This window comes from Homarus americanus, unplaced genomic scaffold (assembly GCF_018991925.1).
Source record: "Homarus americanus isolate GMGI-L3 unplaced genomic scaffold, GMGI_Hamer_2.0 scaffold40856, whole genome shotgun sequence".
Lineage (NCBI taxonomy): Eukaryota > Metazoa > Arthropoda > Malacostraca > Decapoda > Nephropidae > Homarus > Homarus americanus.
In genome coordinates this window covers 1233400-1257612 of record NW_024734615.1, presented here as the reverse complement: position 1 = coordinate 1257612, position 24213 = coordinate 1233400, and the positions used below count along the sequence as shown (strand labels likewise).

The 24213-nt window shown below is 38.0% G+C and overlaps 1 protein-coding gene and 1 long non-coding RNA gene across 2 annotated transcripts in view; one reads left to right on the top strand and one right to left on the bottom strand.

Annotated features, from left to right (window-relative positions):
* LOC121870360 overlaps window positions 1-24213 on the top strand; it is a 36204-nt gene that overhangs the window by 5691 nt on the left and 6300 nt on the right. The window lies entirely within an intron of this gene.
* Window positions 16289-17583, bottom strand: LOC121870362. Its single transcript, XR_006089702.1, has 3 exons — window positions 17475-17583; window positions 17012-17138; window positions 16289-16791 (listed from the first exon to the last, which is right to left on the bottom strand). It is a non-coding gene; the product is annotated as an uncharacterized LOC121870362 (long non-coding RNA).

Sequence of the window (24213 nt, the reverse complement as noted above, 5' to 3'; positions counted from 1 at the left end):
TTTTGCTCTGTATGTGTGTGTGTGTGTGTGTGTGTGTGTGTGTGTGTGTGTGTGTGTGTGTGTGTGTGAGAGAGAGAGAGAGAGAGAATAAACACCTGCCAAAAAAAAGGGTTGGTCAGGTATGATACAATCTGTCAGGTGAGGTGGTGTTGCCTAAGGTAAGAAGTGACTTGATTTGGGAGACAGATCAAAGGTCAGAGAGACAAACAGGTAGATATAGACTAGAAGACAGACAGACATATAGACAGAAAAAATGAGACAGAATTACAATCATACAGACATACATTTTAAGAAAAAGTTACTAAGAATTGATCAGGCTAGTGAAGCCCTGAGAGAGCGAGAACCCGCCTGATAAACACTAGCTAAGTATACCCCCAACAACAGGCCTCTTGACAACCCCGCCAACGAAAACCTGAGGATGAAGTAGAGGCTGCTGGGGACCTGACGCGTTAGATTTGTTGCGGTGTGATGCTCCTCCCCTAAGTTTATTACCGAGGTGATATTTTAGGCGGGTTTAAGGCCACTGGGCGTGAGATGAGAATTACCCCTTAAGTTGGGCTGAGAGAATACAAATATCTGATTAAGGCAACAAGACACGTTTCTCATGAATATTAATGTAATGTATTGGAAGGTGAGTTCTTTTTTTTTAACTAAGCCTGTAAGTCTACGAGGCAGTATATCAGTCTACCTATTTAGTGATTCATGATCTCTCTGTCTACCTTTCTTTTTTTATCTGATCTACCCCTACATCTACAGTATATATATATATATATATATATATATATATATATATATATATATATATATATATATATATATATATATATATATATATATATATATATATATATATATATATATATATATATATATATATATATATATATATATATATATATAAGATTCAAGAGAGGCAGAGGCAACTCTGCCCTGCCTCTGAAGATGTCTTGAATAAAGACCTAAGATATTTTATCAAGATATATATATATATATATATATATATATATATATATATATATATATATATATATATATATATATATATATATATATATATATATATATATATATATATATATATATATATATATACAGTATATATATTTTTTCAGCCTTTTCTTATCTTCATGAAGCCAGGAAACAGAAGTGAGTTGTCAGATTACCGCCAGAGGGCAGAACATTAAGAGGGTAGGTAGTGAGGTGAGAGAAAATTACCGAAAGAGGAAGAAAACAGCAAGGTGAGAAAAAGGAGAGAGAGAGAATACAGTTAATTAAGAAAGGAGAAGGACATAGGTAAAAAGGGATGGAGAGAGAGAGGTGAACACAGTAAGGGACTAAGTAGCAAGATTAAAGAGAAAAAGAGTAAGAGAGAGAGAGAGAGAGACGAAGAATACTACATTAAATACAGTATGGTGAGAATACGAGAGAGAAGAAAATATAATAAGAGGGACCAAGCAGTAAAGTGAGTGAATAGGTGAGTAAAAAAGAGAGAGGGAGAGAGAGAGAGAGATACAGGAGAGCTGGGTTTCAGAGGTCAGACTGCCAGCTCTCACTCTTCACCCATCACACCCCACTCCTTCAGTTCTGGGAATTCCTGTCCAGAAGCTTTTTACCTAGGCAGTTCCCCCACTTACAATTTCTTTCACGCAAGAAATCTATCGGCAATTTTACTACCTCGAGTTTTTCTGGCCCTCGTGATATTTTCGGCATAATTTTTCTTCATTTCCACCTTTTTTTCTTTTATTTTAATTCCATTTCATTTTTTCGTTGTTTTCTCAATGTGGTGTGTCCGATATCTTTCTTGCTTAAGGACGTTCGCAAGTAGATTTTTATTTGTTATTATTTTGTTTGCATTCGAGTGTGATTTTTCGTAATTTACTTTTTTATGGTATTCCTAGAACCTGAGGAGAAATTGTATGTATGTGTTGAATGTATACTGGACTCGTTGTGTTCATTACATCTGAACTATCTCATAACAATTACTCATACATGTTAACCATAACAGTTAATTACAACAGTTAATCATGCCATCCATAATAGTGGTTCATAAATCATTCATTACAATTAACTTATGGTCATTCACAAAAATAAATCATGAGTTACTTTTAATTGTTACTCATAAGTTACCCATAACAGTTACTCATAAGTTATTCATAACAGTCATCCCGGAACTCAACTCTCAACACCAAGAGACTTAACCCCAGGTCGATATATTTTCTATAATTATTAATAACGATGTTAAGTTCAATATGCATTTCACTTTACGATAATTATACCACTCTTAATTATGAAATATAATTCTCTCTAACTTATAATGGCTTGGTAAGTACTTAGTTGATGTCATTCTAGGCCACAAGTCTGAGAGATGGCTACTTGTTTGAAATCGATGAGAAAAAAAGATTCGACCTGAGTTACGGTGTGGAATAGCTCCAAGGTTATCGAGTGTTGTTAACAGGGTGAGACAGTGAGGACACGCGGGTCTTTTTCATGGTATGTGTGTGAGTCTTTTTTGGGTGTATTTTGCATTATTTGTACAATTTCCGAGGCTTCAAAAATTTCGTAACTCAGTAGTGAATTTTGTATCTCATTTCTTATCTTAGGTCACATTTATGTTTTTACAGTCAGTGTGTATAACATGATGTAACATATTATGTGTCCATGTATCTTGGGTACTGTTGTGTAGTTATCTTTTTGAAGTCTCTGTAGCTCTATGTAGATCTGTGTACAGGCGGTGTTTTGATAAGATGTCACATGGTCCCCCCGGTTAGGTATCTGATAGTTTAATCTAAGATTCCAAGTTACAGTGACACGGATTGAGGTTTTTTCGACCACGTCATTAGAATAGTCTGTCAATGGAAACGGTTTGGTGTGTCTTGAGATCGAACAAGGGCCCGTAATGCAACACGCTGACGCACTAACCATTACTCCACTAAGGCTCCAGTCCTTACTAGTCCCCTCCAGTCCTTCCTAGTCCTCTCCAGTCCCCCCAAATCCGCCTCAGTCCTCCTTACCCCTCGGCAGCGCTGAAGCCGCTGCCTCGCGTGCATCCTCATAATGAATGATGATCTGGGAATGGTTCATGAATGTTATGGATGTGGGTGAATTATGCCGAGGACGCCGCCGCTGATGGAGGTGTTGGGCTGCCCGCCGGCATCATGGCGAGAGGGGAAGGGGGGACCTGTACCTCTCTCCCAACCTGAATTAAACACGAGATTTTACCTTCCTGTTTAACTTAGAGCTGGCTGGCGTGTGTGGGTGTCCAAATAGCGTTAAACACACACACACGCACACGCACACACACACACACACACACACACACACATATATATATATATATATATATATATATATATATATATATATATATATATATATATATATATATATATATATATATATATATATAAAGAAAGAGAGAGGGGGAGTGTAACCAATCATTTCACTCATCAACTAAAACACACCTTTAGTTAATTCGTGTAATGATTTGGTTAATATATGTAAGATTAGGTAAAGTTAAGTGTGGCCCAGGGTAAGGTAGATAATGTTAAGTTAGTTAAGAAAGGTTGCATTACCTTAGACTGGGGAAGGATAAAATAGATATGGTCAAGTAAGGTAACATTTGTTTTGATTATTTTGAATTAAATTAAATTAGATTGGATAGATGGGTTCAGGTTAAGTTACTTTATTTTAGATAAGTTAAATTGGGTAAGGATAGGTTAGGCAAGGTCAGGTTAAGTGACGTTAGAGTGGCTAGTTTAATTGAGGTTAGGTAATGTTAGCTAAATTTAGTTTAAGTGAGATGAACTTAAGTCGTAATCAGGCTAAGTTTAGTGGGTTATGTTACGTGAGGTGAGGGTTTAATTATGTGGGTGTAATTATGTGTGTATAGGTGTAATTTTGGGGGTGTGAGTGTAATCATGTGGGTGTAATGGTATGTGGGTGTAATCATGGGCATGTAGATGTGATTATGAGGGTGTGGATAGTATAGGTATGACCGTGGGGATATATACGAGAATGAGTATAACCTGTACTAGTGGGGGATGGGTGAGGAGTGGGTGAAAAGGCGTGTACATAACCTACACACACATGGCATGGGCGTGGGTGGCAGGCATGGGCCAGTACCCGCGCGTGACGCATCTTGGTGATAAAGATAGAGGGGCAACCTAGAGTCGTGATCCACTCTTGAGGGAGAGATGGAGGCAGCGGGAAGGAGAGGGGCAGAGATGGAGGCAGAGGGGGGAAGGGATGCAAGACGGGGAGTGAGATTAAGACGGATAGAGAAAGGAGGGAGGAATGGATTGGAAGAAGGGGATGGAAGTAGGGTATTGAGGGAGGGAAGTAAAGAAGTAGCAGTGGAAAGGAATAGAATCAGAAAGGGGAATAAATGGAAGAAAGGACACACACACACACACACACACACACACACACACACACACACACACACACACACACACACACACACACACACACACACAGGTCACCGCAGTAAATTCTCATCCACAACACCCCGTGATATCCTGCTAGCCAGATGTACTGTACAGTACCTGCCCAGTAAGGTGTGATCTTCTTTAGGCTATAATTTCGCCACCAACGTTTTAGTGAAGGCAACACTGCTTTTGGTTACCTGCCGCCAAGGTGGGCCCCTCTACTCTGCTCTACATAACATGGTTGTTGTTGACACAGAGCTTTGCCATCTAGGTATTTGCTCGCCCTGTTACTTCCCTTTGCTGCCCTCAGATGCCCAATTTGCATCAACTGAATGAGAACAGGGTCCGTAATTGGCCACATTAGCCTAGGTAATTAAACCAAAGAGCTCAATCCTCTCCCACTATTGACCCAATAAAGCCGATAAGGTCGTAGATTTCACAAAGGGAATTTTTTGTGTCCTATTATTAGATTATATAAGAGGTTTTTGTATTTACATCCTAAAAACAATTTCTAGAAAAAGACAATTTCTTATGAGTTTCTGATCGTCCAAATGATTCTCTGATTCCAAAATATCATCTTACAAAGGGATTTTAATACCTTAAGACTAGATCGAAAATTAAAGTTATGTTCAACAAAACAAGAATGATATAACCTGAATGTGTTTATTGTTTTCAGATCAAAGGCAACACGATAACCTTTTTCTGAGTCTTTAATCTGACAAATCCATCCTCTACCTTAAGGTCAAAGTTATAAAGGTTTGGTTATTTAACGTAGATCATGTGACATTGAATCCCATAACTCTTTATTATCTAGTAGGATCCAATAGCATACTTTCTTCATTATTATATGTTTCCTCCGATACATGGCATGATATAATGTGTATCTTGGGACGACTACAGTGATCCTTGTTATATAAGATTACATAACACAAAAGGGTTCAATCGTCTTCTCTTTTCGCATCTCTCTAGTCTCTTGATTTATACAGGAACTCGACACTGCCTCGACATTATTGTAGCATTCCTTTAAGTTTGGCTTAGGATCCCACAGTAACATACAAAATTACAGACTGGAAAATGACATACATACACACAAGACAAAACACGACACAAGACTCTACTAGATATACGATACCTATCTCAACAATTACCCGTCACGAACACACACACACACACACACACAGACGTCATTAAAAGCCAGACACTTCACTCTTACATAACCTGGCCGTCGGGCGGATAAACGGAAACTGTTGTTGAAATTAAGTCCGTCCTTCATTAAAGTTGGGAAACTATAAGAAAAAATACGGAACAAGAGACAAAAAAGAACGGAACACACAAACGACGAAGTTACTGGGAGATGGAACTGCCGTAGCGACGTTCCTTATAAACAATAGTGAATTTTCTGGCTAGTTATTATCTTTTTTCTTCCGTGTTTCATATTCTTTTGGTGAACTTTGAACGAGTGACGTAAGTTTTATTGCGTTTAGTTTTTACCTTTTTTTTCTATATTCTTTTATATACTTGTAGGAGTGGATGATGTTATTGAGGGTTAAGAGTTATGGAGATTGGATAAATGTTATGGGAGTAGATCAGAGGATATGTGTGTGTGTGTGTGTGTGTGTGTGTGTGTGTGTGTGTGTGTGTGTGTTAAGATAACCGGCCCTTATTGTGTAATATTAAGAGCTATTATACATAAACAATATATTGAAGGTAAGAAGAGAGAAACAGAGATTAAAATCGAAATAATAAAAAAGAAAATAAAGATAAAGAGAAACAGAGGGAGAAACATACAAAAGACAGAAGAATTAAAACATAAAAACATATTGAGAAAGCCAAACAGAAAGACAGACAGACAGACAGAAAGCGATAGCGAGAATAATCGCTTTAAACTTCAAGAAAGAAATACAATGGTGTTATGAATTCATGTATGCAGATTTAATTGCATATTTTTTCCCAATTAAGGTTTTAAGAAGAATTTGTCGGGAATTTTTAACGCTGAACATTTGGGAAATTCTTAAGACTGTGCTCTTTATGTGAACACTGACTAATGGCAAGATTCTCTCTCACACTTTGTAGTATTAAGTAAAGACACAGCTCTTGAAATGTGTCAAGAAAATCTGATATTTGGGCAGTGGCAGTGATATAAGTGTAAGTGTGTGTTTGTGTGTGTGTGTGTGTGTGTGCCATTAATTTTAATATGTCTAATCGGGTCGACAGACAGACAGACAGACAGATAGATAGATAGATCGACATGTATTCAGTAAAATCTTCATACACAGTTCTTATTTCCTCGTCAACTCTCTTAATTAAACCCGTATTGAAAGACTCTTGGAGACTTGGTACAATACTGCGTGTTATTGTTGTGTGTATACAAGATCCTGCCTTTGAATGTTAGTTTAATCTCCGAAAAAAAATAGTAAATGGAAACAATAAAAAAATGAAAAAGTATTAAAACAAGAAAATTAATTCCAGTCATCAAATAGTTTCTTGAACGTCAAAAGGAGAAAGAGAGAGAGAGAGAGAGAGGGTGGAGGGAAACAGAGAGCGAGAGAGAAACAGACACACAGAAAGAGAGAGAGATACACACACACACACACACACACACACAAATAAGAACTTCAAAAGTCCCGCTGTGACCATAACCATATATTTCTTCCATTAATTACTGTGAAAACCTTACGATAAAAAAAAATCCAATAAATTATGAGTGGCTTCGATATGAAATGAAAGTGTACTGTAGAGGGAGAGTGAGCTAACCTAACCTAACCTAACCTAACCCAACCTAACCTAGCCAATAAAAGGTAAGATAAGCCTTTACTAAACATAACTCGCAGCCAGTGTAAAATAACTACCCGGTCTCGTCTCTCTGGGGAAATCATCCCTCTCGGCTGGGGAACAATGACCCCCCCAAAAAATAACATAGAAATAACAGTGGATACATTAAACGTCCTGGGACTGTGTGTGTGTGAGTGTGTGTGTGTGTGTGTGTGTGTGTGTGTGTGTGTGTGTGTGTGTGTGTGTGTGTGTGTGTGTGTGTGTGTGTGTGTGTGTGTGTGTGTGTGTGTGTGTGTGTGTGTTATAAGACGGATGAGTACATATGTCATGCGTTTGTAAGAGGGGAGTAAGTGTGTATTGGTTTATGTGTGTATGAGAGACAGAGCTTGAAAATGTGTTTATGACCATAGCCACACGATCACACACACACACACACACACACACACACACACACAGAGCAAATCAAACTTCGTAATACATTTTAAAACACAGAAACACACAACCAGCCTTGACATCAAACACAGGAGCACACAGACAAACACAGAGCGTGTATCCCTTCTTCCCCTGGCTGGCTGCACCAAGGGAGCTGAGTTTCGATAACCTGAGACCCAGAGAGAAATGGTAGGAGATAGCTGAAATTAGGCCACAATTTCCAGGGGGTCGCTGTTAGCTTTTGTTTTAACGCAATTAGTCTCTTTGGGGATCTAGAGTTCAATTACTTGATAAAGCCGATGATATTTCCGTAATTTTCTTCTTCGGTGGTTCACATGGCATCGTTTAAGAGGTCTTCTGGCGGCAGTAGCCATTAGGTAGATACTCATCTTGTTTATTTTGATCTTCGTTAATATAAATTATATTTTTCATTGTTGATTGTCTATATATCACAAGATGAGTATTATCGTCATTAATATCATCATTTTCAGATGAAAAAGAAAATCATGACATTCGTATCAACATCATGTTATTATGCTCCTCCAATACTCCTCCCCTAAACTTGAAAACCTGACTCTCTAGGTCATTTACTCCATACACTGAGAGATAATAGACGCCAGAGAGGAATTCGGACTTATCCATTATTAACACCTCCTTCTGCGAGGGAATTTATGTACTGCATATGTAGTCTATACTGTATGTATATGAGACAGACGTAGAACACAGGGACGGCGGCTACTCATACTAACTGATGGAATGTTTTTATTTAAATATTGTTTTCCCTTATGTATTACTGCACTACTATGTATATATACACCCGCTGCTACGTATATATATATATATACACACACATAAATGAATATGCAGGTGGTGGGGTGTACGTGGGAGGAGCGGACGACTGTCTGTAATTTGGTAGTCAAATCTCTGTCCACCGCCTCTGTTAACGCCTCTCATGATCCCTGGTGGACGGAGCCCTTAACGGAACCCCGCTGGAACCCTAAGGAACCCCGACAACTTGATCTGCCGGATGGAGTCTTAAAAAAACCCTCTTGAGTACGATAGCGTAATCTCTTATTAACGATTCTTTTATACATTCAAGTACAATCGTTTTATTCTCCATTGTGACTAATTCCAGTCTTAAAGCATGATAGCTGCATTAATTTACGGAGTCTACTTATCCCTTAGAGCGTGTTTACCTAACGGCACCAGCACCGCGATGGAGTGTATTTACGTTTGATAACTGATATTGACAGTATACAACAGCTTCTCTCTCTACCGGTGATGAGAAGGTACCTGTTGACGATAATTTTTACCTACTGATGTACCGCAATTAAAAAACGTGTATGATAATTTAACCCTCTTGCATACGATAATTAAACTGTATACGCTAATTTAACTAATTGTTATAAAACTTTCACTATACATGTGTAAGATAATTCAGTTCCTTGTGTACGTAAATATATGTAAATACCCTGTAAGATCATTTAAATACCTGTCTATAATGACTTAATGTATTATAAGTGTACAATAATCATAACGATATTTCACCTTCTTACAATAATCTGCGATAATTAGAGCTACTGAATGCGTTAAAGGCAACCTGCATTTACGATTACTGAACGGGGGTAACTCTCAGTATCAAGGGGGTGAGCTAAGATGATAATACTACAGAAATGTAAAAGATATTCGACCTAATGTAAACGTACTGGATAACTTTTTATTCTAGGCAAACTGTATCTGGTAATTTACAGGGTGAAATTTTATCTCATCCCTCAATAAAATAAGAGTAACCGACGATTGGTCATTGGTTGCGCTTATGTAGCTCTTGAAAAATATTTCCAAGCGTACCCCCAAAAAGAATCAAAATAAATAAATAAACAGGAAACGCGGAAACTGAGTTGACTAAAACGCTGCCAAAAATGATAAAAATTAACACATACACAAAAAAAGGACGGATAAGGGCAATTTTTCAGTCATCTTGGAAGAATATGATGATAAAAACAAATATATTACGAAACAAAAACTTGAAGAAGCCTAAACTTATGAGTAAACGATCGTGAGACGCTCAGTACACGCCGAGAACTGACAAGGAATGAATCTGATTATATGTTCTCATTAGTAACACTCCAATAACCAGAAAAGACGTGAATAAGAAAATTACTGTTTTGGGTGAATACTGAACAGTTAACGAACAGACAGATAGACTAATGGACAAACCTATGTTATTATAACGTAATTCGCGTGTAAAAAATGAAGGAGTCGGATTTAGATGTTTTAATACTACTAATTATTTTGAAAGACTATGATTCCTTTTACAATATATCAATTAATATCTATACAAAATAACACTACCCCATATTAACCCTGTGATGATATTGAGCAGGATGAAAGGAAACGTGAGTTACCGAACCTAATTAATATAACAACAACGCCACTTATATAAATTTTTCGACATGAGCCTCACAGTTGGAACGTTGACTGGAACAAGAGCATCATAAACTTATCAATAACCTGATCCAACTGAGTATATGTCCACATAAAGCTGGTCATAATCTTCCACTCCCTAAGGTATTAAACCATATTTGATCGAGTGTTAAAATTCCCATCATTTCCTCACACCTCACTAGTTTCCAGGTGAGTACGTTACAAACAGGAGAGTAAAGAGTGGTCAATTTTAAACCGTCTTTAAAATCGGGTTAATTTTTATCCAGAAGTATGTGAAGGGAACTGACATTTAAACCAGATAAAAAAAAAGATCACGGATACTCAGTAAACAATTGAGAGGCAGAAGGTAAACAAAGGAACTGGTATAAAGTTCCTATTGTCTACATAAAGCTATTGAAGGGCAATAATAGGCCTACACTATAGCATCAAGATCAATAACCTTTATATGTGATCTGATTATCCTAAAGCCAATACGTTTCACTTTTCTGACGATTCTTAACCAACTTCTCTTATTTCTATTAAACTCTGTCCTCTCTTGACTAAGTTGTGGCCCTGATCTAGTATGTGGTGCATGACATAAAATCGAACCGAAGCACCCAAGAGAGATAGATTTTTGTAACCTTACTCTTCCCGTCCGTGAAGCAGAGGGGAAAAAATATAACTCGGGAAATAACGCGAAATAATGACTGTTAAAGAGGAGAAACGATGCTATTAATAAAAATAAACAAATTCAATTTTTATAAAAAGTAGTGAACCATTAAACTGTACTAAATGAAGCGGGAGAGAATGAAGACACTGAAGAGATAAAAGCAGAATTCAGACACCATTAACAGAATAAACACATCGGGAAAAACGGAGTGATCACATAGGCTCTTCCACACCGTCCCTGTCCTCGTAAAATTTATGGCAGAGAGGAAGGCAAGACGTCTCCATAACTCACTGCGCTCCTGTATAATAAGCACTGGGTATTAAGTAACTCGCTCTTCGTATATGCACTCTACACTCAACACTTCTGCAGTAAGACGACCTCATAAAGCTGAGATCAGTTTACATAGGCCGGAAAATAAAGCTGTTAGGGAGGTAGACACTGTGTTAGTAGTCGTGTGTTTAGCTTTAAGTACAAAGATGTAACTTTTGAGTTGAGGAAACAGAGGATGAAGCTATGAATAGTTTTTGCTTTAAAATGTTACTAAAAATCAAAGACGGGGTATTTTTAAAAAGCCCAAAAGAATTAAATCCAATTAAGGTCAACAAATCGCATTTTCTTCCTTAAAATGAATGAAAACTAAAAAATAAGAACAGTTTTACATACGTTCAGAGTAAATTTCTCTCTCTCTCTCTCTCTCTCTCTCTCTCTCTCTCTCTCTCTCTCTCTCTCTCTCTCTCTCTCTCTCTCTCTCTCTCTCTCTCTCTCTCCATTACTACACATAGATAGTGATGAACATACTGCCTTGCTCCCTCACCAAAATAGCCCCCTTTGTCTCCCAACTTTTCCCATAATATTTATATTATATTGTCTACGTCCAGGAGGATCATGACCCGGAACCACCAACGACGCCACCCACCACTCCCAATAATGGTGATTGTCTCGTATCTTCAGCAAGCGTATGGTACAAGAGGTTGCATTTAAGCAGTGTACCCCATCGTGGTATTTACTTCATGTTCTTGTTATATAGAACGTATGTATGTATTGGTGCTCGAGTGTATTACAGGTTTTCTTCACTTCCCGTAATTTACAGATTTGCATTATGTGTCTTGTGTGTCTTGTTAATTTGAATTGATATGTATTACTCTGAGGATTGAGAGTTTGTTGTAAGACAGGTCTTCTCCACTTCATAGTAACTGTAATATATATGAGCGAATTGTTACTTATAACTGTGAAGATTTAATACCTGGGTATAACACAGACCTCCATTCCCTCGTAATAACGTTCCACATTGAGTTGCACATTTTTTTTTTCACAAACAGCTTCGAGCACCAATACCTAGGTATGACGCAGGTCTTCGCCACTCCTGTAATTGGTTACCTAATGTGCGGAACCTCCAGATCCTCCTGGTAGAGCCGCAAGCCTCCGGGAGAACATTCCAGACCACGCTAACTCGCCGAGATCAATTGTTGTAATAACGTCAGGCAGGAGCTGGAGCAGTCATGCAATAAATGATACAGAAACAGATGCAGGAGAGGCAATATCCTGCTGGAGATTGTCTAATGCGGCTCTTGGGCCATCTCATGAATAGCTAATCATGCTTCTAAACTCGCCTTATGACGAGCTCGTAAAGGAACATAAAAGGAAGGGTCATTGACGGGTCAACCTGGAGTTTTAACTCGTCGATAAAGTTAAGTTACTCCTTGCTTTAACTAAGTGCTATGCTTACAGGGGGTTTTATTGGTCATAAAAGCATGGAGCATATTTGGCCTGGTCAAAGTGTTCACAGGTAGGTTCCAGTGACGGGTTCTTCAGCCTTAATACCTCCCTTGTATAAATTACCCTTACTTGGAGAATCTATAATTTGTCTGTTATTCTTTATAGCTCACTATTGACGCCATCCTCCCTAAGACCTCATTATATAGCCGAAGCACTCCTGACCACCTTGTATATTGCCTATTTACCAAAGCAATAACAGTCCACCGGAAGGCCATTAAGCTCCTTCATATATCACACCAGAGGAGGCGGAGGACCTTTACGTGTTAACAGTATGTGAATTAAAGATATTTCCTTTCCTTATAGTGCAATTTAAGTCTTTTTAAAAGCACAAATTCGAGTTATCGACTTTCGTTATATATCCAAAAAAATCTTTGAAATTAAGACGTGAAGGACAATATAAAACAAAAAATAATTCGTCTATATTCTCGGGGAATTTGAAATTTAGAATTTAAAATCTTGCTCGCAGAATTCAGTGCCGCGATTAAACTTTAATAAGACGATAATACCCTGATTCTCAAACGTTCTGTGACGCACTGAATCAGCGAGGAACGGGATTAATCTCAGCTCTTCTTGTCTTTCGTTAATGTCAGGCCAATTAGGGACGCGTATTCTTTTGCTCTACTGAGGACATCCTGATGTGTCGGCGTGAGCGAAGTTGGCGATGTAGCTTCTTAATATAGAATGACTTGTTTCTCATGAGGCTGAATGATACACCCAATCATATGACAAACTCAAGTCATATAAGATCCTATGACATACACGGTTTCATCACATAGTCACAAAACAGACAATGCCATAAAATATTCACGATCTCATAACATTCAGTTTCAGGCACTGTCACATCACGGCCATTTGACATGCACGATCACATGATACGCACGATCACATGGTATACACGGTCACATGACATTTCAAGGTCTCATGTCATGTACGTTCATTGACATTCACGGTCATGTAACATGCACGACCAATGACATGCGCAGTCACACAGAGCAGATAGTTATGTGAAATCCGCTGATACATAGCGAACACTGATATTTGGCACAGTTGCATGGCACTTAATGCTACCTGACCAACCTCATGACACTCTTACATAACAAAGCTGCATCACACAATGTTCCATGATACATCTCCTATGATAGCCACTGTTACATGACACTTGTTGCAACATAACATATTCACATGGCAATCACTGTTAAATGACACAGCTGCATACACTTACATAACACAGCTTCATGACACCATTGCATGACACATCTAAATAACACTTACTGTTGCATGAAATCTACTGTTACATTCCAAACACAGCTGCCTAAAAGTACACTTGACATAAGAAGACGATGATGATGAAAAATGTAAAAGATGAAAAGAATAAAGGTGACCGACACTCACCTCAGCAACAACAATAACAACATCAGTAACATCGAGTCAAAATAGAAAAGCATTTGTAAGAGTAATGATATGAATAGAAATATACAGAGAGAGTGAGCAATAAACATACACACCAAGAAACACAGAGGTGAAAGATTGATTGTAATGCCCCCGCCAAGAGGAGGACGCCCATCCCCTTTGGCCAGTGAATGCTCAGTAGTGTCAAATTATGTGATCACCGGACCACCCACTCGACCAACTACTCAGTAATAGACAGAAAAATAACACTCCTGCCACCCAATCATCTAGATATTAACACAAAAAATAATTAATGTGACGATGATGATGGTCATTATTTTGATGGTAATAGAAATAGAACAATAATAATAATACTAAAGTACAGTAATGATACCCTCGGCATATCCTGTACTCACTCAGAGACCACACTCGCGCAAAACTCACAGGATAAAGCCTTGTCAGAGTTTTTAAAAAAATACGGTAATTATTCTAATGTTGTTCACGACAGCCTGTTGTTTAAGTAAATAGGATCACTGAAATGAAAGGAAATTAACATGATATTTTTCATGTACACTGATATGTTTGACAATTTTAATTTTAACCGATAGTTTCATCATTTCAAAAAGTTATATTCGTTTATCGTAAAATTAGTTTTCTATGATATTAAATACGGTTTTGTTTTCTTTGAGTAAGCTCCTTTTATATGGTCAACTAAAGTAATAATTCTATATCAGCCCCATTTAAATACATATTTCGGTCGCTTATACATATACACAACACGAATGGTAAAATTTTAACAAGAGGAAGTTTAGTGAGTGTAGGGGCTAATATATGGTTGATTAATCACACCCAACTATAACGACCACATTAAAACACCACAAACATGAGGTCATCATAAAGAACCAGGATAGGATTCGGCCACTCTTCCATGACCCTCTGAACCCTCCTGGCGTGTTCATTAATCCTTAAAAGGACAATCCCTCTCATTCATTAAATGGAAACTATCAAAATAATTTTCTACATAAGTATTACTAACTACCATAGGCCTTTCAACGGGAAATTAAGTTCACGGTGTATCAAGGTATAGTACAAATGTATTGCTATAATACACCAATAACTTATGCACTTAATAAAGGAAATCTTATTTAGTCACAAGACATTACAACCGGAAACCAACATAGACATTTGCTACTGTTGGTATCTGATGATGCACTGTACGTTAAATCTTGCTGTCAGAATTTTACATAAGAGCTCAAGAATCGGTTAATAATGGAGATAAAGCGCCCACTCCGCCCACTACGAGGATCACAGCCTGTCTCAGTTACTAACGGCGTAGTTTATTTTCCCCCAATTGATCTACAGGAGAATATTTCACGTCCTTCTCGTTGCATTTTATCTCCATATTGTTTGTTTTTATAAACATGGCATTGTGTCTTCGGTTCTCGGTGGTAAAGAGGTAAATGAGCTTCTTCCTCACCATTGTGACTTGGGTCCAGTATCGCCTTAGGTCTGATGTGAGAAAATAATTACAATTTGCTCCCACTGAACAAAAGAGATCTTCTGCGGGCACTTCGGATTCCTCCTGTAGTAACAATAGACCCCAGGAGGATGGCCCTCACTAGACCTCTAAGGAAAGCAGGTGGTCAAACAAGAAAAAGTTGTCCTGTATAAGTACAGTATATTATTCAGGCAATTAATCAAGTTTTTGTTTGTGTATTTTGTTTTTTTCTCTCTGTATTTCCCCTGTGTCTCCCAATTCTTATTCCTCTCTACAGTATGTATAACTGCACAGTATATACATTTAGCTCGCTATTCGTCAATAATTCTAAACCTGGATGCTTATCGATTTGCGGATCGTGCTCTAAGTTTATAGCTAGTCAGTGCAGGACCAGACAGGTATTATCGTATTATTCCTTGACACTGGACAATGAAGTTCATATATATATATATATATATATATATATATATATATATATATATATATATATATATATATATATATATATATATATATATATATATATATATATATATATATATATATATGTATCAGCGAAAAATTATTAATAGGGAAAATATACATTGAACAGCAACCTATTGAGTTATTAATATTTTTTCACGTCACTTGCCATGGGTAGTTTTCTGCTCCTTATCCCATTTTTCACTGGTTCCCGTATGTCGTGTCGTGCGTGTCCTTCTGATGGTGAAACCTGATACTCTTTGGTTATAGTTTCCAGATAACATTGTGCCAATGTTGAAACTTTTAAGATTCAGAATTTTTAACCATCACCTTTCTTCTTTAGACTGAGTATCGTGCGAGTGAGTCACCCAAAAATATTATTGTTGGCAGTAAAATGTTGATTTTGGTTTATAATGTTACCATTAAGGCTTTGATACGCTGATTCATATATTTATTTCAGTCTTCTATTGTCTAAAATATCATTTACATGAAACTTCAAAATTTAACTCTAAGCATAAAGAGGAGACGTGGAGGTTCAGTTAAGCTTAATTTGGTCTTGGAAAAGTGATGCAAAGTTTTATGTGTCCGGCAAAATACAAGATTTACTCTACAGGAAATGAAATACAAGATATAAAGAAATAAAAGAAAATTGGATAGATGCATCATTCTCAATGTCATGAAAATTCTTCATTATCAATCACACAAATGTCAGCCATCAACTGAAGCCATGGTGTAGCTGTTGAAACATCAGGTCCAATCGCTCCTTCGTCAGCAGTACTAAACTGTAGGCCTGCTGCCACAGTCCACATTATTTGGCCAGTCACAAACGTGCTTTATGTCATTATACATTAAATTGGCATCACAGTGGAAGCTCCAGGCGCTGCCTCCGGAACACTCGCAGTAGTTCGCACAGTTGTCGGGGTCCGCGATGTATACCGGAGCTGTGAGGGAGTGAAACACGTGCTTGGAAGCGAGAACACAGTGTTTCAATGAATAACCAAACTCCACTATAAACATCAACATTATTCTTACAAGAGGATTGTGAGACTAGCCTGACCCTTGAGCAATATAATTTAAACATAAACTAAATATGAGGAAGAGTACTGATAAATACAACAGAAGGAGAATTTCAAGGGAATACTTGGTGTAAACAGAACTCACGGGTCGGGTCATTGACAGGGCACTGGGCCGAAATCTCTTTGCTGCATTGCAATTCTTGGCCGTTCGTCCTGCCCCCCCGTAGTGAGAGGACACACAGCCCGGCCACAACCACTACTACGAGCGACTTCTGTAGGGAAGTAATCAATGAGCAAACTATGGTTCACAAATGATACGAGACTCTCCACTCGAGACACGAATATGAGAAAAGGATTACGTGAAGAAGACTGGCGACTCTACTTGAAGATACTGGTCATGAATTTATAACATGTTAGACTTTGAGTCTGAGGACACACTTAGTCTGAATTTATGGCAATCGACTGTAAAATTAATACTTTGAAGTTACAAAGAATACTGTACTTCACTGGTAATGAGGCAACTGTATAAAGATATACGGGACTGATTTTGTCAAATTAAGAGCAAAATGAAAAGCATTATCCTCAGCTAACATAATAGAGAGGCTCACCATTACTGGTCGAATGTTCAGAAGTAGAGCGAGTGGAAAGCTGGTGATGTTTTATTGCTACGATGTACCATCCCGCCGGCGTCCACTTGATGCCACGGTTGGCGAGACTATGAACTGACACTGTTCCCCTCACTCTCATTCAGCTTCCTTGACATCGACACTACACGAGAAGTATTATACGAACGTCTGAAATGCCTAATTTCCCCATTAATTCCTTTTGCTTTTCATTAAACTTGCTGAAATAACTTTGTGAAGTTTAAAGACCTTGTTTATCATAATGGCAATGCATACAGTCTCAAGTACCGATTGGTTCTCACGGGTAACTTCCCAAGGAGATGCGTTTCATTTTTTCACTCATACTGGTATGGTCCAGAAAGGCCAGAGTCCGATATACAGTATAAGGTACAGTGTCTGCTCTTTTGTGTGGTTGTTTGCCTTACACTTGCTGAAATTTGATAAGGAGATATGCATGCATCCCTGAAGTGTTACGAAGGTAGAATTTTGGTGATTGATCCCAGTGTTTGGCCTCCACACCCAAAGATGGAATTCCCTCATTAACAACATTTATTTTCAAAATCCTTTCTATGTAAGCCCACTGTTTTTAAATTGGAGGGTTGAAATTTAGTGTGTTTATTTAAATAGCCTTGAAAATGTGTTCGCGAACATCTAGCGGGCCTATCGCCACCTAAAAGTGAGCTCCCCCGTGTACTACCAGAGTTATTTAACAAAAAGACCTGAAATTTGGTATGGTTATTTTATTTGCTTATCTTTTTTATTATTATTATTTTTTGCTTGTGCAATTATTCTCAAGCAAGTACAAACAGGGGCCATGATTATTCCTGTAACTCTTGTAGGCGGTGAGGGGCCCACTGTGTTTGTGTGTGTGTTGGGGGGGGATAGCACCTTTTTAAATACAGAGATAAAATTTGGTATACTTACATAATTGAAGGCCCAGCTGAAATTTACTATGTTAATGTAAATATCCCTTAGGGCACTCACAATTTTAATATACAACGCAGTGTCTGTCTGTTTGTCTGTCACTATGATCGGCCACATTTGTAAGATAAAATCTGGTTGGGCATACGCATGCACCCCAAAAGTGTCACAAAAGGGGAAATTTTTTTTGGGGGGTTGTCTCCTTAAAACACACAGAAACCTGAGCAGCGCCGGGTACCTTGGCTAGTCCGTCGTGATAGCCAAATTTCTTGCGGATGGCTTATCAACAGCGCGCCACATTCGTCCACCTCACCAGTTGAATGACCAGCCTTGTCTGGCAATATATTCTTCCTCCATGCTGTTCTTGTTGACTCCAATACTACCTTGTAACAGGTTTTTGGAGAAAACCCCCATCAAACACCATGTCGCCTGGTGAAATAGTCCAATGTGGAACCAGTGTAGATAAATGTAGCCCAATTTAGACCTTTAGTCTATAGAAATGTAATGTAATTTAGCGTAAAGTATACCTGATGTAGTGAAATATGGCTGTCTAGACAAGAATAACTCTCTCCCATCATTCACTCACCTTGCCTTCTGTTCTGTTATTGTACTTCTACCACTGGCCTCTTCTTACTCCTGTCTCTTCACTCGAGCCAACAAGCATCATTCATCACAACCAATCTGTTCTCATAAACTTTGTAATTAATAAAAGAAAACTAGTTTTTCATCTCTCTTCCTTATTGTTTATTTGTGCTATGTTGTATAAACGTTTGTCTGTCTGTGTTTGCATCACTTCAGATTTTACCTGCCTCTCCAACCGTCTATTCTATTTTCGTATTGTCTTTCTTGTTTCATCTGTGTTCTGTCTCCGGCTCACTTACCTTTGCTTGACTCTCTTAGAGTTTATGGTTATAATCACAGCAACAGTTTGAAAATATGTATCATAATAATTACAATATATATATATATATATATATATATATATATATATATATATATATATATATATATATATATATAATATATATATATATATATATATATATATATATATATATATATATATATATATATATAAAAGTAGCGAGTATTGATTGAAGAAAATCGTGACAATAATAACAATAGATTAATAATAATAATAATAATAATAATAATAATAATAATAATAATAAATTATAACTGTAATCCTAAGGTCGGGAATGGAGGACAGTAATAAACACTATACATATTGTAACTTCTTAAACAAGTAAATATATCAACAGATCTCTAAACCATCTGAAAATCATGTCACAGCATTACACATCGTCTGTACACCTATTAAATAATCATGTTACTATATTATCTATTCCAGTAATTATTTGAGAATACATCATTACACTGAGTATTATACGAGTATATTGTGCCTCGCCTATGAGTGACAAACGGACGTATTCCCACAGTCATATTACAGTTGTTTCACAATAATGCTACAGTTATATCATAGTCGTATTTCAGTTATAAATTATTATAGTTTTACATTTGTACCATAGCCATGTTATATTTGCATTACAATTACATTACAGTTGTACTGCAGCAGGTACCACAGTATGCTACAGTTGATCCATATATAGTCGCGCTATAGTCGTTCTACTCTCAGACATCAACAAGCACTGTCACGCAGTAGTGTGGTAATCCAGAGTCTTGATGATGACGGTATTCTCACAAATTGTTAAACATTCATCCTGTAGTGGCAGAACCAGTTTACTCTTAATTGCAATAAGGTCGTCCGACTATCAGATTCTGATTAAGATTTGCCCTCGCGCAGGCACATGTGATATTCTATTGGGCACATCCTTACACCGTATGTAAGGTAAAACGCAGAAGCATTAGGTCCTGTTGTCGTGCAACCTTCGGCCACGGCAGCTCCTTTGTGATTCAGGCCGTGGGATCACACAGACAAGCTTTGTCTGGCTGCTGATAGCGCGTACGTCACCAAACACCTGAATCACACCGCTCCGTCTCTCACCTGTGGGAATATTACACCAAATGATTCTAATGGTGGGGCTTACGACACAAAATATTCTCTTATGCTTATGACCCAACAAACTTAAAAAGTGCCCTAAGGGCATAAACCGTCTACAAGAATTACGACACATCAAACCTTCGAGTCTAATGAGCTCACGACACAACAAATTATCTTATGGCACAGATATTTGACACAACATATCTCGTGTGAGGTACTATTACAACCAACCCTTTCCCTTGCATTAGCAGCTGAAAAAACAACCTCACCAGTTACTCCAGTTCATGATACACTAATCTCTCTAGTAGCATGAACATGACATAACAAACAAAACTCTCTGGTAGTGTGAGCATATGAGACAACCGTCTCTGACAATCTGAACAACAAACTCTGGTAGTGCAACCATGAGAGAACAAAATTCTCCTGTAGCTTGTGACAGGAATATATGACAAATATCTCACATGAGGTTCTCGGTATTTACTTATCTAATATTGACACGAAAAATACATTATATACACCTTGTAAATAATTGACTAATTAGACAAATGGTGTTCAGTAAACATCCAAGTACATGTGGAGGAATGATCCGTTTTGCTACGGATGATGGTTGCTATACAGAATAGTACAGTTTTAGCTTACAATGAAGCTGTGGTTCACTCAACTGCAGGTGATTGAAAATAAGGAATTAAATTCTCAAAATCTTGATTAAATTATGAAACATAACCAATGGATAGGGAAGTAACACTGCGTGTTGTGTAATTCTGTAAATATGACGGAGGGCTGTGCGACACTTCCTCGCCCCGCTATCGGGTCATCTACGGTGTTATGTAAGGCCTCCGCGGGAACACATCATCTGGCTTCAGCTACTTACAGATAAACAGATAAATATATGTTCCTTCACCTTGTACCTAGAAATTGACATACAAGGTGTCCACATTAAGATGAAACAACTTTGAAGCCTTCTATATTTTTATGTGTAAATGTCAGGTTGTTGATTCTTGTACAGTTATCGTACCATATATCTAGCTTTCTGTGCTTAGTGTTTTGTGTGTGTGTGTGTGTGTGTGTGTGTGTGTGTGTGTGTTTACTGAATTATGATGACCCCACAAGAAAAGTCGAAATGTTTGTTATGGATGGCTGAACTCAAGTCACCTACCCTGGTGCAACGACGATTCTATACAACGTTGGCAAGGAAGCACCGACCCTGAGGGACCTGTAGGCGTGGGTGAATCAGTTTGAGGAGACTGGCAGTGTTCTAAAACAGCCAGGACGAGGAAAGCCCAAAACATCGGAGGAAGATATTGAACAATTACATCACGTTGTCTTCCGCACGAGATTAGAGTTGATTAGTTTGGGTTAGATTAGGTTAGGTTAGGTTAGGTTAGGTTAGATTTGTCGAGAATCATTTTATTTTCGGCCATCGTGAAAGACAATGTGACGAAATTTTTCCGTACGATCAGCCACTATCACAGTTCAGTGCAGGGCCATCAAACAGCTGGGTTTTCCCTGTTGTCCTAGATGCCTTACATAACCGTCTTTATGTACTCGTGTGTATGGGAGTGTAGGCCTAGCTCAGCCCTAGCTCGTTGTTGTCTTGACAAGCTCATCTAGCATGGTGAGTACTCGTAAGCTATTTGGCTTTGAGGACATCATACTATTCTCGTCGTATGAAAGTTAAATAAAAAAACTGTTTACCTCCGTGCTGGGACACTCTGACCTTTCTTTTCTGGCGGGTTGTGGTGGACAGTGGTGTTTTGGCTTCGAGGCGAACGGCAGGAAAACTATCTTTAAGTAAGTAGATCAAGTTTGAGACTTCTCCTCACCATTAAACAGATTCAAATAGATTCACCCAGCAGTCGAAAAGCTACGAAGCGGGAGAAAGTTACTCTCGTTAAAGCTGTTGGAGTCGTGCCTATTAATCCATGGAGAACATCCCATAAAATACTTTTCCATTGTTCAAAATTCCAACACTAAAATATAAACTCTAGGCGTCATAGAATACAGGCACTAGAAACTTCATGTCAGATTAATATAAATGTAACAGCTATCACATCTCTGTGTGTTAGTTGTCGTTGGGCGACGTATAAAAATCTGCTTCATTGTGCTGTTATAGGACTCTCTTTACATTTTTATGTAAGTCATATTTTAATTTTTACTCTATTTTTCATTCATCCCTTGTCATCTTTAGTAAATCTGTTATACTGACGCTGGTGTTTTGTTTACCGAAGTGTGGGTTGTTGTTGGTGGCGATGATAGCGGTGGCTGTGCCCGCTCTGGGCCAGGAGAGCACCACCGCGGCACACCAATGTTCTCATGAGATTTCCGACAAGTGCCCTCCAGTTGATGGTTCTAGTGGGTACCTGTTGTGAAGGCTCTGTGTGTGTGTGTTTTTTTTCTTTTTTGCTTCAAACTAGTATATATCAATAAACCGTGTATTGTGTGTGTGTGCATCATACTTACCCGTGTATTTTGCATGTGCATCATATAACAGTATACCCGGTTGGACATTTGGGAATTTTGCAGAGCCTATCTGATATCGTGAGTTTTATTATCCAGTTGAATGTTGAGTGAACACCCCCAAGGTGGAAATCCTTGTAAGCCGACGATCAGTGATTTGTGTCGCATTTATATGGGTGTTCACAACTATCATACTCATAGCTCAGCTGACCCAATTAGCCTGAAACTGTTCATTTGGTTACTTACTTGACCTGGATGAAAAAAAAAATCTTTCATTATTGATTTACACCGTTTTCAATACAGAACCTGATTTGCACAGAGTTCTCTACAGTGTATTACAAATCTGCGTGAAATACCATTAACCAAATTAAAATGTGGAAGCATGTTTGACCCTCGGGCGAGATTAATGTCTTTGACACTTTAAACTTTGTCTCCCCCTGTTCACACACACACACACACACACACACACACACACACACACACACACACACACACACGGTAATGAATGCCATGTTGATAAATATGACTTATGGAAGACATCATATTCGTTCGTCTTCAATTATTTCTGATATTTATCATTGGTTAACTTGATTTTCTTGATTCTGAGGTCTATCTCTTGTAAATCTGTATAATTGGGAGAGCATGGTCAACTGTGGTGACCTCCCCATTCTGCCCTGAGCACCAGACACAAGAACTTTCCTTCTTGGTAATATTTGTGGATTTGGATAATATTTTTTATCATATAAAGTATTTCTTTTATATAACCTCTACATTATTGATAATATTCTCTGCTATTTCTCCATAGACGTATGGACACAAACTAACACTCCTGAAAATCAGGTAGAAATGTATGTTTAGAAAACAAAATTAATGTTGATGTTATAAACATGTTGGTTCACTAAACTTGAACTCATTGTGCTATAGAAAATTCATCTTATTAATTCTGTACAAGTGTACAGGAAATAGATATATTCCTGCATGTCTTTCCCGGATTATAACTGATAGGAGGGAAGCGCTGGTGAGCAAAGACCACACCTCAGTGTACAGTATACCAGGCCATTATACCCACTAAGTTATTAATCAAAGAACACTGTTAGTCCTGGTTAATAATGACAAGGACCTAGTAAATTAAAAACAAAGTTTCTGAGTACGAAGGGGACGAGCAGACTCAATACAGAGCAGGCGAAGACAAACATGGACGGCGTCACGGTCGATTCTGTCGTATTAGGAAGTGTTGTGCGTAGACGTGTAGTTACTTGCTTCTGTACACAAAAGGCTGAAACCACGAGTTGAAGGAAAACATTCAAGGATGAACACGAAAATTATTGACCAGAGAGAACTCCG